The 20004-nt window shown below is 46.8% G+C and overlaps 1 protein-coding gene across 1 annotated transcript in view; it reads left to right on the forward strand.

The window, feature by feature from the left end:
* The first annotated feature begins 4759 nt into the window (after positions 1 to 4759).
* Positions 4760 to 20004, forward strand: part of GLCE (glucuronic acid epimerase) — a 66364-nt gene continuing 51119 nt past the window's right edge. Inside the window, exon 1 of the mRNA XM_063142484.1 lies at positions 4760 to 4863. The gene's annotated coding sequence lies outside the window, so the exon portion shown is untranslated. The remainder of the gene's footprint in view (positions 4864 to 20004) is intronic.

The following is a 20004-nucleotide window of genomic DNA, read 5'->3' on the forward strand; positions in this document are numbered from 1 at the left end:
AACAGGAATGACACCAGTGATTCTTTGCTGCATTATGGCATGCCAGAGAAGACTAATGGACATTTTTCCTTGTTATGAAAAAAAATACCTGAAATACCCGTGACGACGTTGTGTGGGCAGCTTGCACAATAACACAAACAAGAAAATGTGAGAGCACGTTAAAAGCCTCACCTGATCAAATCCCATCAGAGAAAATATTGCCTAAGAATTTCCCCCTCAATTGTTCCTCAGTTTTCCTGCACGTTCACATTTCGACTTCTTCCCCTTGACAGCGGAGGGGTGTTTCCCTGCTTAGGAATCAGATTTCGATCTTTTTCAGAGTTGGCAACCCCAGGGTATCATGAGATCTTACGAACCTCATCCTTTGGGACCTGACAACTCTACCTGGGCATAAGGTATTTCCTTCGCACTGGTGTGGCACGTGTGCACTGCAGGATGCCTTCTGCTTCTGTGGTTCTAAAACAACAACAACACCCTGAGGAAATGACATATTTACTTTTGTGGCACCTGAGCCTCGCCATGAAACACTTTCTCAGAATTTCTTATATGAAAAGAGTCGAGTACAAAGGCTGCGTTGTGTATGAACCCTCCTCAGAATACTCCAGTTCCCTGGGACATAGGCAGCTGCCAGCCCTACCATTAGGCAGAGCGAGGCAATCACTTCAGGCGGCAGTGGTGGCTTGCAGCCCCATAGCCGTTCTCCAGAGCCCTCAGCCACTCTCCTCTTTTGGGGGACAGAGTTACGTCTGCCACACGGTTTGTCCTGCGCCCCCTAAGCTGGCCTGTTGCCCTCCAGTGTGGTGGAGGATACTGCCCCGTAGCAGCCTTGAAATAAGATTCAACTGCCAGCCCTGTTCGGCTTCTGTACATGGAATGGGGGCGGGAAGGCACCGTCTTGCCCACCATCTCAGGGAGCAAAATGTCTCGGGCTGCCCCCGGTCAGACTGTTTGTGGCACCTGAGCTTTCCCTTGAAATCATCCTGAGAATTTCTTTTATGAAAATACTGACTGCACGGTATATGAACAACTCGGTGTAGTTTACTTTGGATGCCAGTAGCTCTCCAGGGCTTTCCCATCCCTTGATCCTGATAGAGATGCCAGAAATTGAACCTGGGACTTCCTCTGCATGCTCGGTAACAGAGCTATGGGGGCCCTTAAGATGACATTGTCTATGTCCTGCTCTGACCTCGTTCCCCCCCCCCCTTAGCACTGTTTTTTGGGGTGGGGAAAGTCTGGTTCTTCCGGTAAATCGAAAGGACAACCATTTTAATCCAATGTTCTGTGGGAGTGTATTCAAGGGGTGGAGAGGAGCGTGCCTTTTCTCCAGTGGGCATTTTCACCTTAAAAGAAATGTGGAAAATGCGCCCTCCTTGCCAGCAGCACCCTCATTTTTAAAGATAAAGAGATCAAAATTGGCACAGTGATAGCTCTTAAGGAGGGCTTTAGCCACACCAAGTTTGAATCAGATTGGGTCATCCCTTGTTTTTTTAAATGATTTTTTTAAAATTCCCCACCTTAAACCCTTTCCCTGGTAATTCACTAATGCAAAGGATCAATCTTCCATTCCTTTGATCATGTGAAGCTGTGCATCTTCAAGTTCATAAACTACAGATCTGCTGGTTCCCTTACTCAAAAGTAAATCCCATTGATTTCAACTGCATTTACATCCAGGGCCGGTGCCAGACTATTTTGCACCCTAGGCAAGGTGAGCTACTTTCACACACCACCCCACCACCAAATGCCAACTTGATTTTTAAGAACATATGTTTCCTGGAAAAAATAAGAAGCACAAAACTTGAAACTGCTAAATTTATTTTAAAGTGCAAGAAATATGTCTTGCTAATTACAGCAAACAAATTGGAAAGGAACGTCTATGGGTCTAAAATGCATTATTTAATAGGAATATCACTTCCAAATCACCCCCCAAACTCACACACGCGTGCACGCACACACACACTCAGCATCACTCACTCCAAACAAACACACGCATGAACACATGCATTCACTCAAAGACCCCATGCATCCCATTCACCCATACATTCTCTCTCTCTCTCTCTCTCTCTCTCTCTTCCGGGCGCATTCCGGAAGTCCGAACGTGGAGCTGCCCCACCCCAGGGTCCTTGGCTTTGCTTTGGCTGGGCGGGCGTGGGGCGCCATCTCACCCGCCCAGGCCCAGCTGAATCCTCGGGCCGGCTCACAGCCAACGCTCATGAGTGCTGCGCTGTGTCAGGCGTCCCTCTTAGCTTGGCACTCTAGGCAGCCGCCTGAGTGGCCTCTATGGTAGCACCGGCCCTGTTTACATCCCACTCATACTAAAATCCCATGCATGCTTCCCTTTGAATAAACCCCATCGAACAGAGAGAGACTTACTTCTGAATAAACACATATAGAACTGACTTTTAATAGTGTGGTCACTCAGAAGCTTTCTTTTTTAAGTCTTAAAACAGCAAACTGGAAAGAAGTGCTCTGCAACCCCATGCTTACTTCTGAGGTCTTACTTCTGTTTACTCAGAAGTAAGTCTCTCTCTGTTCAGTGGTATTTACTCAAAGGTAAGCCTGCCTCTGACTTTAGTATGTTCATGCTCCAAAGCCTCCAGGCAGGGTGAGGGGGACCGGGCGTAGCCTAGGCAACAGGGAATAACCACGTAGGGAGGGCGCGGTGTCCAACTACCACCAACCAATGAACCGTAGGGGGAGGTACAAAGGAGATTGTGTGTGTGTGTGTGTGTGCATCTCAACGGAAGATCAGCGATAAGCTGGTGCACACGAGAGGAGAGGTGTAAAGATGAATGAAACATAAAAGCGCAAAGGTGTAAGTTGATCAGGCTTTCACATGCTATGGAAACGAGGGCGGATAATTCGAGGGTAAACCAGGGCAAACGTGCAGTTGTGTTGGGAGCTCAGAGTCTCTTTCGGTTTGTAAACCCCTGTTTTCACTGATGCCTCCTGTATATGGGTTGGAGTTAATTTCAGCCTAGTAGACATGGCCACCTTGTGGCATGGCTCTTAGTTGATGGAGGGCCCCTTCTCCATCTGCAGGCTCCAGCCAAACCCCTGGACTAGATGGGAAGTTGCCTCCTCCTCCTTTTAGCTGACTGCTGGAAGCTGCCTGGTGAGTGATCCAAGAAGGCGCCCTCGCGTCCCTACACCCAGAATTGCCAGAGGAGCAGCTGTGTCTCTCCGTTGCAGCAAAAACAAGGAACAGTCTTATGGCACCATAAAAGTTTTACAGAAGTGTTATGGCATGAGCTTTTGTGGACAGGCTGCATGAAGTTATATCCTGCCTTTCTTCCACCATGCAATTCAAAGCAGCGGCTGATGTGGCGTTCCTCGCTGGCCTCCCATGCAGACTCCGACCAGCCCCGGGCCTGCTGATCTTCCTCAACGTGGCTGGTTGCATCATGTAGCCTTTCAGTCAGAAGAGGTGACACTTTGAGCACCCTGATGAAATGGTCTCTACTCCACAAAAGCGCCACAAGACTGGATGGGGAACTTCCACAGAATTCGGCCTCCAGGCCTCCCCATCTGGCCTGCAAAGGGAGGCCCCTGCCTCTCCCCAAAGTCATGCCCCCTTGATGAAGGCGGGTGGAACGGCTCCCAACTGACCCATGTTCTTGGGGATCACCCTTTGGGGCAGGGGCTCAGTCGGCTTCTCCTCCATCCCCCGCGGACCTTTCCCAATTGGGGCAAGCAAGGCCAACTCTGTGTGTGTGTGTGCGTGTGTGTATGTGTGTGAATGAATAAATGGAGTGTGCATTTGTGTGAACGGGGTATGCACATGGGTACATGTGTGAACAGGGTCCAGGCCAGCACGTCGGGGGCTGCATGCCACAGTCAGGATAGCTCCAATGTGGAATTCTTGTCTTTTCCAGTGGAGGCAAGCAAGGCCGACTATGGGTGTGTGTGGATGAATAAATGGGGGGGGGGTGTACGTGTGAAAGGGGTGGTCGCGTGGGCACACGTGTGAACGGGGTCCAGGCCAGCACGTTCGGGGGCTCCCCTTCCCCCTGCGTGAGAGACCCAGCAGGCGCAGGCTGCGCACCAGCCCCAGCTGCAGCCCCCTCACGCCTGAGCAACGGCAGGAGGACGGAGGCAGCCGGGCATCGACTCCGCCAACAGAGCCCGGCTGGTTTTGCATTAATTTGCATATGCAAATCAGTGGGCTGGGTCTACATTAATTTGCATATGCAAATCAGTGGGCTGGGTCTGCATTAATTTGCATATGCAAATCAGTGATAGGAAAGGACTGGGAAGTGGGGTGTGGTGGATCGAGGGCCACGGGACCCCCGAGGCGAGCTCAGCGCGCAGGCACGCCCGCGGCGCGGACGGAGCGGCCCAGCGTCTCTTGCGCTCTGCCCTCCAAGCCCTCGCGCCTCCTGATTGGCCAGGGCTCCACCTCCTGCGCCCATCATTGGTCGGTTCTCCTGCCCTCAGCCCGCCTCTGTCCTCTCGGCCTCCTTTGCCCTGACAGAGGAGGGGCACCTTGTCATTGGTCGAGACGCTCGGCGCGCTGTGATTGGGCGCCTGTCGCGGGAGGATGCGTGGAGGGGCCTCTACCGCCCACCCACCCGCGCGGTGCGATTGGACAAGCCCTGACGGTCGATTGACGGGTCGAGAGAGCCCTCGCTGGGCCCCGCCCTCCTTTCCCTCCTCGGCCGGTGCTGCGGCTCTCGCGGGAAGTTGGCAGGAGAAAGGGGGCGGGGCCTCCTGGTTCAGGCTGCCGCCGCTGCCTCGCGCGCTCATTCACTCGCTCCTCACTCTCGTCCTTCTCTCGCTTTCTCTGCCTCGGAGCAGCCTGGGCCGGGCGGGCGGGCGGGCCCGGGAAAACAAACAAACCTCAGTTTCAAGGACTCGCTCACGCAGGTAAGAGAGCCAGGCGGGAGCAATTAAAGGAAAGGCGAGGAGGGGGGGGGGCTTGTATTCGTGGGAGCGGCGCCTCTTGCGCCTCAGGAGGAGCTAAAGGAAAGGGTTAAAGGGGGCGGGTCCCCCTCGCCTGGGGAGGGGTCGCAGTGGCCCTTGGGGAGCGAGGGGGGCTTTTCCTCGGTCTGTGTTGGGCCCCGGGGTGGGGTGGGGTGGGGTGGAGGGGGGCGCGAATGCAGAAGGTCAGCAAGGCAGGGGGAGCGGGGGCCCCTGTTTGCCTCCCCCCTACCCCCGGCATCCTCTGTGGGAGGAGTCCTCCCCTCCCCTGCCCCCCCCCGAGAGTTAGGGTGCTGAGGGGCCCAGTCTCGTGCTGAGGTAAAGGTGTCCTGGGGCGGGGGGGGGTCAGTCCCCCGCCCCCCTACCCCCCACCAGGCAGGCAGGCGGGGTCTGCTGGCCCTGGGTCGCCCCCTCCTCCTGCGGGGGGCGGGGGCGGGGAGGCCTGTGGGGATCCGGGGGTTCCCTTCGTCACGTCAGAAAGCGGCATTCTGAGGGTGCCTGGATGCCCGTGGACGCGCATCCCAGAGCTTTTCTCCTCTTCAGGAAACGCCGTGAGTTACAACTCCTGTTGTTGTGCCAGCAATGCAGGGAGCTTTTTACCAAAGCAATTCATAAAATCATAGAAAAGCAGAGTTGGAAGGAGCCCACAAGGCCATCTAGTCCAACCCCCTGCTCAATGCAGGAATCCACCCTAAATTAAAGTAAAAAAAAGAGAGAGAGAGAGAGAGAGAGAAGTTCCCTGCCCCGAGGAGCTTGCCATAAAAATCCCTAATCCGTTTAATTCTGTTCTCTGGCTGAATGGAGTCTGGGGGCCGAAACTCGGAAGGGGCAATGACTGTGGGGTTTCTTCTCACCCGGGTTAATGTGTGCCTTTGCAAACCCTGGGTTTTCGACCCACCTCGAGGCCCGTGAAGGAGGCTGACAGGGCGATGGCCCTCAGAGGCTGCCCACGTCCTGGGGTGGGTGGCGGTAACAGTGTCTGCGTGGGGCAGAGTGGCAAATGAGCATTAGGATACAAGCACCTGTAGAAATCAATTAATTGGGAGCACACGAACAGTTTATTGCTGGTCAGGATACGAGACAGAACGTTGTAGCTGTGCCTTGTCAACGTGTGGAGTCCTGGCCAGTCCCGCCTCGAACCCTTTTCAGCGCCCCTCTCCATCACAGCCCTAGACCATCCTTCCCTGACCAGGTGCCTCCAGGTATTTTTGGCTGCATCTCACAGTATTCCTGATCATTGGACACGCTGGCTGGGGCAGAGGGCAGTTGAAGTCTAAAACATCCTGGAGAGCGCCAGGTTGGGGAAGGCTGCTCTACACACAGTTGTCTTGTGCAGTGCAAAGGGATGGATTTGGTATTATATCCCATCTCTTCTCCAAGGAGCTCAAGGCAGCCTGCATGATCTTCCTCTTCTCCATTTTAACCTCAGCCCTGTGAGGTGGGTTAGACTGAGAGCCAGTGACTGGCCCAAGTGAGCTTCTTGGCTGAGTGGGGATTAGAACCCGGATCTCCTGTGCCTCCGTCCAACACTCTAACTGCTACACCACTCTGGTTTTGTGGTATATAGGAGTGCTGAGAGTAAGTTGTCAAAGTTCCAGGTATTTGAATGGGCAAATCCTAAGAATGTCAGGATTTTCATCCTGCACCTCCTGGCCTTGCCCAGTTTCAGATGGCTCCAACATCCAAGACTGGAAAAACCATTGCTGATTCTTAGGTTGCCTGGGTCTTGCAGTCTCTATTGCATCCATCACCCCGTCTTTGCTGAGAGACTATTCTAAACTGTCTAGTCCTGACTTTGTGTGTGAAGTTTGCATTTCATGGATGGCAGGCTCTGAAAGTCTACGTTCAGAACAGGGAGATCAATCTTTGGGATTTCATGAGGAGGAGGAGAGAGGTGCACCTGTGGGGGTTGATGCTTTCTTCAACACATTGTGTGTGCTGCTGGTGCACTGTGTGGCATAAGTTTACCTTCTCTGAGATGGCTGTATAGATAGGGGCGAAGGAGCTTACAGAGCAGCCTTAATGAGCAGGAGTGCAGGTATTTACAAGCCTGGTTTAACCAGGTGTGAAATGAGGGGCACTTGCTGGAGGGTGGTCACATGCAATCTTCAGGGTTGTGCGCCTGCTTCGTGTGCATGCCCAAGAGTAACCTTGCCTTTTTGTGTTTTGCTGCTGTGCAGGTGCAGTCTGCTCTGGGAGCAAGTTTGTGAATAGCTCTTTGTGTGGTGCACCTGCTCTTTCAGTACTGAGATGGCAAAATGGTGTCGCATGAGCTAGCTGGAGAGGAGCTATTTGAACAGCAAAGGCTGCTCTCCTGACCTTAATTTAGCACCTATTATCAGAAAAGTGCCAAGTGTTCTTTTGGGAACCATGGATGTCATAAGGCAGAAATAAATGGGTTTTAAGAATGGCGGCATTGTCATGTGATACAGTCAGCACTGGAAATGCCCTCAGGGGCCGCAGGGTGGATGTTTTGTGTTCTTGCCACAGTGTCCGATTTCTTGTGCAGCGTCTAATGTGTTAATGGAAAATGTCTCTTTTGCAGTCAAAGGCAGTCTTAGACCTGTTCTTTGGAATTCCTACATGCAGGGTAATTCTGTGTTGGATTAAGAATGAACAGAGCAGTACAGGATAGTGGGATCCAGGAAGCCCCAGTTCAAACGTGGCTTCCAGTGTAAATGTAACTAGGTGCCCTTCAGCCCCATCTGCAATGTGAGGAGGGTAATCTAACTTGCAGGGCTGTTTAAAGACATACATACCAATGCACTTGATGCATTTTGAACATTTTAAAGCACTGTATAAATGCAAAGTATTAATAATGTGACACTGCTGTGTTGTTTTGAGTGTTCTGCATGTGAGTGTTTTACGGAGGTTTTTCTGTGTGGGGTGGGGCAGTTATAGCCAGCACATGTGCATATAGCAAAAAAAAAAAAAAAAACCCACCACAGGATAATCATGTTAATTCTTACATGGAAGCGCCTTCCCTTTCATAGTTTTACTTATGAGTATTTATCCTGTGGGGAATGTAGCCTGAAGAATCCAGGTGTCCTCTTATTCCAGCCAAAATGATCAGCGATGCTTCAGTTCATGTGGAAGGCTTGCTGATGTGCTCTTTACAACTGGTTGATACCTGCAGGGCTTTGTCCAGGAGAGAACTCTATTCCCTTAATGCTGCCTCTGACTTATAAACCCAGCAGAGCATGTTTAAAAAATATTATACTATATGTGACATTAATCAACATAGTGCAAGTTTAGAATCCTGGTTAAAATGAGATCTCCTGTAACTAGGCACGGGGTGAACATTGATTTGGCTAATGATCTAACCATTGGCACCAAAACATGTTTTTCCAGGGTGGTTTTTAAAAACCAAACACCACAATACCTGTATTATTAAAAGTGTGCTGTGATATCTTGTGACAGCTACATTAACTCCCTAGATTCTAGTCCCTGCTGTTACTACCTGTTCACCTCTACTGCCCTGATGTGTGTCTACCTGTGTCTTCCCTTCTAACAGCCCTCTTCATTCTCTTTGCTCAGCACAGGCTCGCTGATTGCCTGCCCCTTGTATCTTCTTCCCACTTTGCTGCTTATGTCTGGAGCAGGTCCACATATGTATTTATTTTATTTAGAATATTTATATCCTGCCTTTTGATCGCATGATCCGTAAGGCGACTTAAAATAGATTATAATGCGCATGCGCCACGCTGCATAATCGCAGCATATTGTAGTCCCTTGGCCACTGGATGGGGCCAGAGTATACTTTTCTTCAGCTGTGTGGTCCTAGGATAAGAGACCATTGGAACTGACTTCTTTCTTGCAGAAAGGGGGTGCACAAGCTCCAAGATCCCAATGCTCCTTTGGCCGATGAATGGGCCGAGCTGGTTTCCCCCTTAACACGGTCTTCTTCCTGGGAGGCAAAAAAAGGCTGTAGCCTCCCAGTGGCCACTGACTTCCTGCCCGATGCCAGCATGCTTCCCTTCTGCTCTGCCATCCTAGGGCAACTCATCAATCTGCTTCCTTCCTTGAGAGCCATCTCTTAAATGAATCACACCAGTGTTGCTGTTCCTTCATGAGCACCGCTCTCCATTCATCTCTTGTCTAGCTAATGTAGATTGTAAGCCCTATGGGCAGACACATGTTATATACAGCATTTATTTGTGCCTCCAATAGATAAAGGTGATTTTATGTAAATGTTAAAACAGTAGCTATTCAAGAAGGTTAGCAAACAGCCTCCTTGTTCTTTGAGTCTGTTTCGCCCCTATCTTTAGTATGAGATGCAAGTTAAAATGAATGTGCTGGCCTTCATTTTTGGAAGGAAAATACACACTGGTGGCATTATGGGTGCCTAGTGAAGTTTCTGTAGTTCTTTGATGTTAGCAGCCTTTGTGGACAGCTAAAGGTTAGCTGAAGTGGATGGCAGGGTTCAATAAGACACTAAGAGAGAACTTTGTGCAGGCTGCCTTTGTGGTGTTGCACAATTTATTTGCAGAGCTCAAAATTAGCAGAGGCCTATAATGATTAGCAGCTGGCCGATAGCCCAGAAATACGCAAAGCTGGGTCTGGCAGCACTTGGCAGTAATTTTCTGAAAGACAATTGTCCCTTAGCTCCTTTTATTATCAAATCGATTATTTGACAATAGCACTTCTGTTTACAATGCTGATTCTATCAGGGTACTTGCATAGGAAAAAATGTGGCTGGATATGACCTGGTCACCTACACTTCCTAGCTCAGGCTTTCTGTTGATCAGCTTTGAGCTACACGCCTGTTTACAAACCTGGTCATTTAAAATGTATGCAAAGTTTCTATTATTAGTCTCCCTATCTCGACACCCCCACCCCCACCCATCCTGGCATGCTGAAACAGAATGAGCTGTTGTCAGTGTTGAGTCAGTTCATGATAACTCACCTGCTGCATGCAAGTCATTCTCTTCCAGTCATCCAACGTGGCACAAGCAATGTGCTGTCCCTTCTAATCACTAGGGGAATCCAATTTCTTGTTCTTCAGAGCATGGTGCAAACACACACTCTCCACTGGAAGCCTTGAATGGTGCAAAGGTAGCAGAAGGATTCACTGTACCAATTGGACTAGATCAAATGTCAATCTAGTTCAGCACTTGTGTCCAAAGTGGCCATCCAAATGCCCCTGGGAAGATCGCAAGGAGCACCCGCTGTTAGTCCACAGCATCTGCTGTTGACAGGTGTCCCACCCTTTGACCTGGCATTTTTGTTTTGTTATAATCACCTGTCCTCCATGCATTTGTGTAATCTCTTTTCGTTAGTCTCTGCTGGTTGCTGCCTTGACATCGGCTGGCAATGAATTCTATGATTTAACTATATATACGGACAGCATCATAAGCAGAAAGCAACCAAAGTAAAAATTCCATGAGTATAAATAAGTCCCTTTGCAAGATAAACACCTCTTAGGGTTGTCTAGCCACAGATAGCCTGTTTGACCTTGGTGTTCTGCTGCTCTCTGTATGCTGTTTCATACATTCATTTACACTTCCAGTCTCCCTAAATGGATGAATTAAACTGAATGTTCATCAGTTGTCAAATCCTAGCAAGAGCTGGGCTTGATTTATCTCTATGGTATTAGTATAAGTGAGTTTGTGTAAGCAGTGGTTCTTTTCCCTTCAGAATAGTTCTAGGTTAAAAACCAGTTATGGTGAGATTAGATCTTCTGACTCTTCAAAGGCTTTAAATGGAATAACCTTTAGATTAACTTTCCTCAACTTGGTGTCAATAAGATGATTTTGAACTACAACTCCCATAATCCTTGACCATTGACCATGCTGGATGGGGCTGATGGGAGCTGTAGCCCAAAGCATCTGGAGGGCAAGATGCCTTCTAAGGTGACCTTAGAACCTGAACCCAATTCTCAAGTCATGTTTTGTTGCTGGCCAGGTGTCCAACAGCCCCCCTGATTTTGCACTGCCAGACAGGCATGTTGTGCTGCTGGTGGGCTGCATTCAGTTTTGGGGTCTGAAGTTGTGTGGACATATTCTACAGGCACCTCTTCAAAAATGCACCTTCAGGTACCACCAGAAGCATACTCAACTCCAGATATTATTATTATCAGCTAGGTTTTATTTGTTTTACATAAAATGTATCTGAGCCAATGAACATTCAGATGGACAGATTTAAAGGATGAAGGTTGAAGACCCATGTTTGCATTAGATCCATTATGGCCTTTGGGAATCTGCTGGTTCCCCATTTGTATTGGAGTTAGAGAGACTGAAAGAACTGGGCATGTTTAGCCTGGATAAGAGAAGATTGAGGGGAGACATGATAGCACTCTTCAAATACTTGAAAGGTTGTCACACAGAGCAGGGCCAGAATGTCTTCTTGATCCTCCTAGAGTGCAAGACACGGAATCATGGGCTCAAGTTACAGGAAGCCAGATTCTGGCTGGACGTCAGGAAAAACTTCCTGACTGTTAGAGCAGTATGACAATGGAACCAATGACCTAGGGAGGTGGTGGGCTCTTGCACTCTAGAGGCATTCAAGAGGCAGCTGGACAGCCATCTGTCAGGGATGCTTTAAGGTGGATTCCTGCATTGAGCAGCGGGTTGGATTCGATGGCCTTAGAGGCCCCTTTCAACTCTACTATTCTATGATTCTAATGATTCCAGTCTCTGCTTGAATACCTCCTGCAGTGGAGAGGCTATGAGTTGGTTCCATTGTCTAACTGCTCTGATTGCTAGGAAATTTTTCCTGATGTTCAACTGCAATCGTTTCTGGAACTGAAGCCTGTTATTTTGTGTCCTATAGTCTAGGATGATACAGAACAGGTTGAGCTCTTCTTCTCTGAGACAAACTTTTAGTATCTGTGGGGTGGCCTGGGCTGGATTCATTTATGTCAGGGAAAACAGACACTTTTCATTTTTAATTTCATTTGTATGCCTCCTTTCCTCAAAATCTGGCCATAACACAAGAGTAAAGCAAAAAGAAGAATGCATACCAGTACATCAATTGCAATAGTACCTCATTGCAATAATCAACAACTCAAATAATTCATTTCACTAATGCTACCATTACAACATTTAAAATTAATTACCAAATAAGAAATATCAACAATTATGGCACAATACCAACTATTATTTATCAATAAAGCATAAACCAGAGCCAAATAAACCAAACCTTTCCAATGTCTTGAGGCCAAGTGAAGTGGCCAAGTTTGCCAACAACAACAAATTATTTAAGGTTGTTAAAACACAAAGGGATTGTGAAGAGCTCCAAAGGGATCTCTCCAAGCTGGGAGAGTGGGCATCCAAATGGCAGATGCGGTTCAATGTAAGCAAGTGTAAGGTGATGCATGTTGGTGCAAAAAACAACAACTTCAAGTATAACCTAATGGGATCTGAGCTGGCGGTGACTGAACAAGAAAGAGATCTTGGGATTGTGGTGGACAGCTTGATGTAAATGTCCACCCAGGATTCCTCTCAGCCTTGGGCCGCCTGCCCAGCTCGCATGAGATTAGGCCAGGGCCTGGGCTCGCAGTAGGCGAGCGGCCTCCCACCCGGCCACCAAGGGCCCTGGCTGTGCCTCGCTCATGATCCGGACCCTCTCCCCGGGGTTCCTTTCAGCCTTGGGCCGGCTGCCCAGCTCGCATGAGATTAGGCTGGGGCCTCGGCTCACAGCAGGTGAGCGCCCCCCCCCCCCACCACCACCAAGGGCCGTGCCTTGCTCATGATCTGGACCCTCTCCCCGGGGTTCCTTTCAGCCTTGGGCCACCTGCCCAGCTCGCATGAGATTAGCCCGGGGCCTTGGCTCGCAGTAGGTGAGTGGCCTCCCACCCGGCCACCAAGGGCCCCGGTCATGCCTCGCTCATGCTCCAAACTGTGGCGCTGCCCCCTTCATGGGGGGGGGTAGGATTACCTTGGAAAGCCCAGAGGAGTCGGGTGAGGGGCTTAGCAACCTGTATCAGCTGACGTTACACGTTACTGTTGCTTAGCAACCTGTATCAGCTGAAGCCTTTACGGAAACATACCTAAGCGTTTTATATATAGAGATTATGTCCACAGCATTTCCACAATCTATTAAGGAAGTTACCCAATCAAAAAATGAAATAAGATTTGTGTGGAAAGGTTCTAGCTTCCAATCATCACTGCATTATTAAGGTACCTACAGGCTGAGCACTTTATAACTTGCTGTACAATCTTCCCAGGTATTGAAGTCAGACTGGTCTATAGTTCCCTAAAATTCATCCTTTTTGCCTTGAAGAGAGGGACAACATTTGCTCTCTTTCAGTTCTTTGGTACCGCACCTGTTCCTCAGGATTTCTCAAAGATAAGGTAGAGGTTCTGAGATTTCATGCGCCAGCTCCTTGAACACCCGAGGGTTGCCCTCCATTTGGACCTGGGGACTTAAACTCATTTAAGGTGCTTCGATATTCCCTGATGTTCTGTGTCCGTCTCCAGCTACACATCTACCCCTTCAGCCTGTTTGTCACGTATGCCAGATGGGACACAGACCACCTTTTGAGAGAAGGCTGAGCCAAGACACGAGTTTGAGTCACTCTGCCTTTTTCTTGGTCGCTTGTCAGCATTTTCCCATTGTTGCTGAGCAGCTTGTCTACCACTACTTCGGTCCTCCTTTTACATTGAACATATCCGAAGAAACCCTTTTTGTTACTGTTAGCATCCCTCAGCAACCTCCTCCCAGTCTGAGCTTTAGCCTTTCTGACACCTCTGCAATTGCGGTGACCTGTTCCTCCTTCCACCTCCTATTAGGCTTCTTCTGTAATCTTCCATATTGTTTCCATAAAATCACGAACTCAGGAATTACATTTGTCACTTCCCCCAAAGTTCCTGCTACTTTCACCTCATCAATTAACTCTTTGCTATCTGTCAGAATCAAGTCATGGTTGGCTGAACCCCGCCTTCCTCCATCCTTCCTTCAACATAATAAACTTTATAAAATGTATTGCAAATTAAAAGTACTTGGTGTTCTCCCATCCACGTAACTTTGCTGTTTTCCTTTCCTCCCCTGCACCACCAGTTTAAATGATTGGTGTGAATTGTAATTTGGGAAAAGTATGTTTGTATGTAGGATTCTGTGAAATGCCATTCAGCATCATGGCATAGCATACATATTGAACATTCTGCTGCTGTATCAATATTTATTCCCTGTAAAATGAAATTTTCCTTCAAATGAAACGTGCTGGTTATTTCAGGCTCAGTTGTAACAGCTATTGAAATCTTTTTCTGAAATGTTGCCAGGAGCTCAAAACTATGGCAACCATATTCCAGAGGAAGTGAGGTTTTAATTAGGTTTAGGCTTGGGCGTGGCATCTTACATGCAGAATTCCAAAAGGACTCCAGCTGTGCTAGCACAGTGACAGAGGGAGGTGAGCTGTACTGCATCTTGGAGTAGTTGAAAATATAGTCCAAAGGGGTCAGATTCGAAAAGAAAGCTTCCTTATTCCAGAGGATGTGGTGGTAAGTTCAGCAAGGTTAGAATGTCCTTTCTGATCCTTTGCTGAGCATGTCAGTCAAAGCTGAGCGTTGCTGTTAAGGTGCAGAGTACAATCTTTAGCAGTTGTGTCTTTTGTGATTTAATTTTTCTTTTCAAGTCTAAACTGCTGCAGTTGGAATATGAAGATTGTTTCAGCTCTCAGCTAACCCACCAGAGGTTTTATCAGGTTATCCTTTTCATTTTTTAGAAGTTGATAGCCAAGGTGTGTTTCTATGGTATTTCAAACTTATTCATGGCATGTGCATAAACTCGGCTTGGAAGTTCACGTACGTGCAGAATGGCTGTTAATGTCAAGTTATACCCTAAAGAAGTGCTTTCTTCTTGTGTTGTTAAGTGCAAGACGGACTGCAAGGTCTGCGCTTTGAACCCAAGTGGGCAGAGAGAATTGCAGGGAAACGTTTGATATTTCCGCACAATAGCTTTGCCGTTTCGGATCTAAAGGAATCTCAACTGTCAGTTTCTCATGTGGCTCTTGCTGGGTCAGCATAAGAATAACATTTCTTATTCATTTAAACATTCTTTTAAACCATTATTCTTGGCACCAAACCCACTCCCAAGTCTTGGTTATACAGTCCTATCCCTCTTTCCCATATGTTTAGTCCTATTGAAAGCCCCATACTCCTTATCTTTTGCATCTCAGTCTGTAGGACTAATCGCCTTCTGCCCCATCTCCTGTTCAGCATTGTCCTTAAAATGTAAGAAGCTTTTCTCCCTTTTTAAGGCAGAAGCCTCATCTTTTTATCTGGTGAGATGAGGATCCTTTTCAGAACAAGATGCATGAAAACAGAGGGGAAACTCCTACCTCTGCTTTTCCCACTGTCGTGGCTCTAGAGAAGCTTGTGAGCATCCCGTAGGCACCTGGTTAGCCACTGCAGATGAGCCTTTGGTCATGTGCAGCCACACTTTTCTCCAATAGGGCTGCTCTTAGACTAAATGGTTTCACATAGCAAAGAAGAACCAGGTTTCTGATCATGTTTGTGAATTGTGACCAACAGCTGGATTTGCCCCAGCTTCCCCCCCCCCCCTTTCAAGGATTCCCATTGCTGTCTGCCACAGAAGTCAAGGGAAGCAAAGTCTCCACATTGCTAGGATTTCCAGTAGTGAAAGTGTTGTGGCTCTTTTTAGTCTGTGGTTTTGCTGTGCGAACGTGGATCTTGGCCAGAATGAACAAACCCTGTGAGGTTAGCCTGGGGGTCAGTGACTGGCCTAAAGTCACTCAATGAGCTTTATGGCCAAGTGGGTGACTAGAGCTTGGGCCTCCCAAGCCCCAGTCCAAGTCCGCCACATTGGCTGTTCTCTCCTTTTTAACTTGAGATGCCTGGGATGTGCGCATCATGCCTTGCACCACCGAGCAATAGGTCCAGCCTAGCCTTCCCTACCAGTCTGGTGTTGCCTCCTCAGTTTTCTCTTACTGTTCTAACCTGCAGGTGATCTGCAACAAGCGTTTTTAGTTATAATCTAAGAAGTCTGCATTATGTGCTTCTACCTCCAGTTACAGCAAACCCGTCCCATGCTGGGACTTGAAGCCTTTAGATCCTTTTCTACTGAATGCAGTTATAGATTTTATGAATTAAATAGCTACTTGTCCATGATGGCCTGGGCAGCTGGCTCCTGGCTTTTATTAGGTTTGTGAAGCTGTTTTTATAGCAAGTAGGAGCAAAATTCCAGCCTTTCGCAGGGGCATGTCCTGTTGGTGCAATGATTAATGCACGATGTGGATGCTGGAGCATGTTGAATCCTAGGTGGCTGCGTAAAGTAGGTCAGTTATTTTTAAGTCATGATTATTTTATCAATGCTCCTTCAAAGGGGATAATGTGAGTTTTTTTTGTTTGTTTATTGTTTAAAATCAACAACTTCATCAGCGATCAGCAAAGCTTACACAGAAACTGGGCGCTTTGTTGCAACGCAGATTTCTACTTGTGCTTCTGTTCCGATGGAGAACAATGCAAGATAAGGAGATTTAACCTCCAGAAAGCTTTTGACTAGATTCTCCCCGCTCCACCTGCATCAGATTTTGGAAGGTTTGCACTCTCCTCTTCTGTCAGGTGATGCTTAAAAACATTCATCTTCTAAGCTGTGTTTAGAAGAGTATTTCCATCGAAGGCATTTTTTGGCGGAGAACACATTAAAAATACAACATTTCTAGGCCATGTTAATAGCAGTTTTACTCTGAAATTGGGCATTTCAAAACAAATCCTTTTATCTGTTCCCTTCCCAGCAGAACAAGGGCTGCTCTGATATTTTGGGAGTGCTCAAGACGGCCCCCCTTGAAGATGGCAATGAAGTTGCTTAGCTTGGGAATTAGCTGATGACTTGATAATCTTGGTATGAAAAACTAGTTACATCCATCTCTGCTCCTCTTTGTTGTGTGTTTCTTAGTGAATCTAGATGTACTTATATCCATATTTAATAAATGTGCAACCGAAGATGATTAATTCTGGAGGTGGTTTATATGTTACCATTTTTTTCTGTTTAGCTAGGCATTGGAGGAATGAGCCAACTTAAATCATGTTCCCAAATACCTTGTTTATACTGAAGACTGCACATATTGATCTGGTTCACCTGAGCAATGCAAAGTACAAGTTGCGTATGGGTTGTTGAATTGTGGATTGTTGTTACGTGTGAATCCTATGGTTTAACTATGGGTTATTAACTACAAACAACCCAGGAAGAGAACCCATGGTTTGCTATTGGGCTATGTGCTCTAGGTTGCTTGTGGTTAACAATCCATAGTTAAACCATACTGAAGGTTTAATGCTATTAAACCTAATTAGTTAATGCTATTTTGGGCTGCATTAATAGAAGTATAGCTTCCAAATCATGTGAGGTACTGGTTCCTCTCTATTCGGCCCTGGTTAGGCCTCATCTAGAGTATTGCATCCAGTTCTGGGCTCCACAATTCAAGAAGGACGCAGACAAGCTGGAGCGTGTTCAGAGGAGGGCAACCAGGATGATCAGGGGGTCTTGAAACAAAGCCCTATGAAGAGAGACTGAAAGAACTGGGCATGTTTAGCCTGGAGAAGAGAAGATTGAGGAGAGACATGTTAGCACTCTTCAAATACTTCAAAGGTTGTCACACAGAGGAGGGCCAGGATCTCTTCTCGATCCTCCCAGAGTGCAGGACACGGAATAACGGGCTCAAGTTAAAGGAAGCTAGATTCCAGCTGGACATCAGGAAAATCTTCCTGACTGTTAGAGCAGTACGACAATGGAATCAGTTATCTAGGGAGTTTGTGGGCTCTCCCACACTAGAGGCATTCAAGAGGCAGCTGGACAACCATCTGTCGGGGATGCTTTAGGGTGGATTCCTGCATTGAGCAGGGGGTTGGACTCAATGGCCTTGTAGGCCCCTTCCAACTCTGCTATTCTATGATTCTATGATTCTATGAAGGGATTGCATGTAATGACAATCCATAATTCAACAACAACCCATGACTCATACTCAACCCATACCTTGATTATCATGATGTGTGAAACTGCCCATTCTGGGATTCAGTACAGAGTTTTTTTGCTTTTGCTTTTAAGAGCTTTTATTTCTTGTGGTTATACAGGAGGCCAAGGCCCAAAGGTGTTTGTGGGTAGTGCTTCCTATTATTGGAGGTGGGTTAATACCCTTCCCATTGTTTCTAGAGCATTCCCCCAATACAAAGCCATCTCTACTCCTTTTCCTGCAACTCCACAGTCCTTGCCAAAAAATTCAAAATATGGCTGCCCCCCCATCACATTCATGTACTATTGACAAAAGGTGCAAGCTATTGCATCATTCATAGGGGATAGTGTGTGTGTTCTTTCTGAAAACCAGTTTCATCAGAGTCAGCAAAATTTTACTTTGAAGCTAGCCTTGTTTGTAAACGGTTTTACGGAAAATTCTGGAGATGGGCTTTATGGCTCATATGAGACAATAATCTCAAACTGCATATGTAAATTCTTTTTCCTTGTTGTGTGCGCAATTTTAGAAGACATTTAATGGTCTGGCCTTTACCCCCTCCTAGCTTTTAAGAAGTTCAGAAGGTATTAGTTCCTTGACTTCAGTGGGTGCCCTGCTGTTCTGACGTGGTAAGTATAGTAATGCACTTTTTAAAGCTAGTGCAGAATGCAACTCACACAAGCAGAGTTTTTCAGGAAGTCCAGTGTCAAAACAAAGAAGCTGATCTCAAGATGAAAGACCACACAGACAAAGATCAGTAGTGCTCAACTAAGTCCTTTACTGTGCAGTATCATTACAGCATGGCAGTGCAGCAGTAGATATTTACATCAATATACACAATGACTTTTACTCTAACCCTTCTTCTCCACACTATCCATAGTCCATATTCTACTTTATAGTCCTTTGAGCCAATCAGTTAGTGGCTGTCTTACCATGTGGTATTATTACATCAGCTTTACCACACTCTTTGTGAGTCAGCAAACCATTCCAGCTGCTCTTAATTAGTCACCTGACTGTAGGTGCAATAATCACTTTGGCCATGAAAATACCACCAGCTAATCTGGATTTCTCCTTATGTGTCATAATGGCAGAAAAACCTCTAGTCACTTTTTGGCTCACTCACCCAGAAACCTGACACCCCTCCTTTTTTCTGTACATTTGCACACTTATGCAACCTGCTCAGCCATGCCAAGCTGTTTGACAAATTTTCTGTGCTTCAATACTGTTAGGGGTTTTGTCATGATGTCTGCAGTATTATCCTCGCTTGCACAATAAGTTAAATCAATTAACCCCTCTTGTACAGCCTGTCTAACATTGCAGTATCTGATATCTGTATGTTTACTTCTAGTGTTAACTCTTTCAGAGTGTGCCATCTGAATACATGTTTGATTGTCTTCAAAAACTGTCACTGGATATTCTACATCCAATCCAAAATCTTTTAGCAATTGCACAAACCAAATCATTTCAGTGCACAATTCTGAGACTGCAGCAAATTCAGCTTCAGAAGTTGATAATGCTACCACATTTTGTTTTCTAGTTTTCCAACTAATTAATACATTTGCATATTTAATAACAAAACCTGAGGTTGATTTTCTATCCTGAAAATCTCCCGCCCAGTCGCTGTCTGAAAAACATTGAAAAAACAGTTGCTCTGTGGGCTTGATCATCAGAGCTGTGTCAATAGTTCCTTTTAAATATCTTAAGATTCTTTTTACACCTTGCCAGGCACTGTAAGTAGGTTTTGATGAGAACCTACTTAAAATACCCACTGCATTCGCAATATCTGGTCTAGACCACTGTGCCAAATATAACAAACTTCCAATTGCAGATTGATACAAATCTGTTTCCTCAAATTCTGCATCATCACTGTTGCAAACAAAACCTGATATCATTGGTGTCTTTACAGGTTTACTTTTTTCCATGTTGTATTTGGCTAACAGGTTTTTTATCTTTTGCTTTTGGCTTATCACATAAGCCCCTTCTTTCTTTGAAACTTCCACCCCAAGATACTCTTTCATTTTTCCCAAATTCTTTAACTTGAAGTGCTTGCCCAATTGTTTCTCAAATCTTTCCATTTGATCTTTTGTTTTGGCCACTAAACAAATATCATCAACAAATATTAACAACCATATTTGTTCCTCATTTTCATTTCTAGTATACAAGCATGAATCTGCCCTGCTATT

This window comes from Elgaria multicarinata, chromosome 16, assembly GCF_023053635.1.
Source record: "Elgaria multicarinata webbii isolate HBS135686 ecotype San Diego chromosome 16, rElgMul1.1.pri, whole genome shotgun sequence".
Taxonomy (NCBI): Eukaryota; Metazoa; Chordata; class Lepidosauria; order Squamata; family Anguidae; genus Elgaria; species Elgaria multicarinata.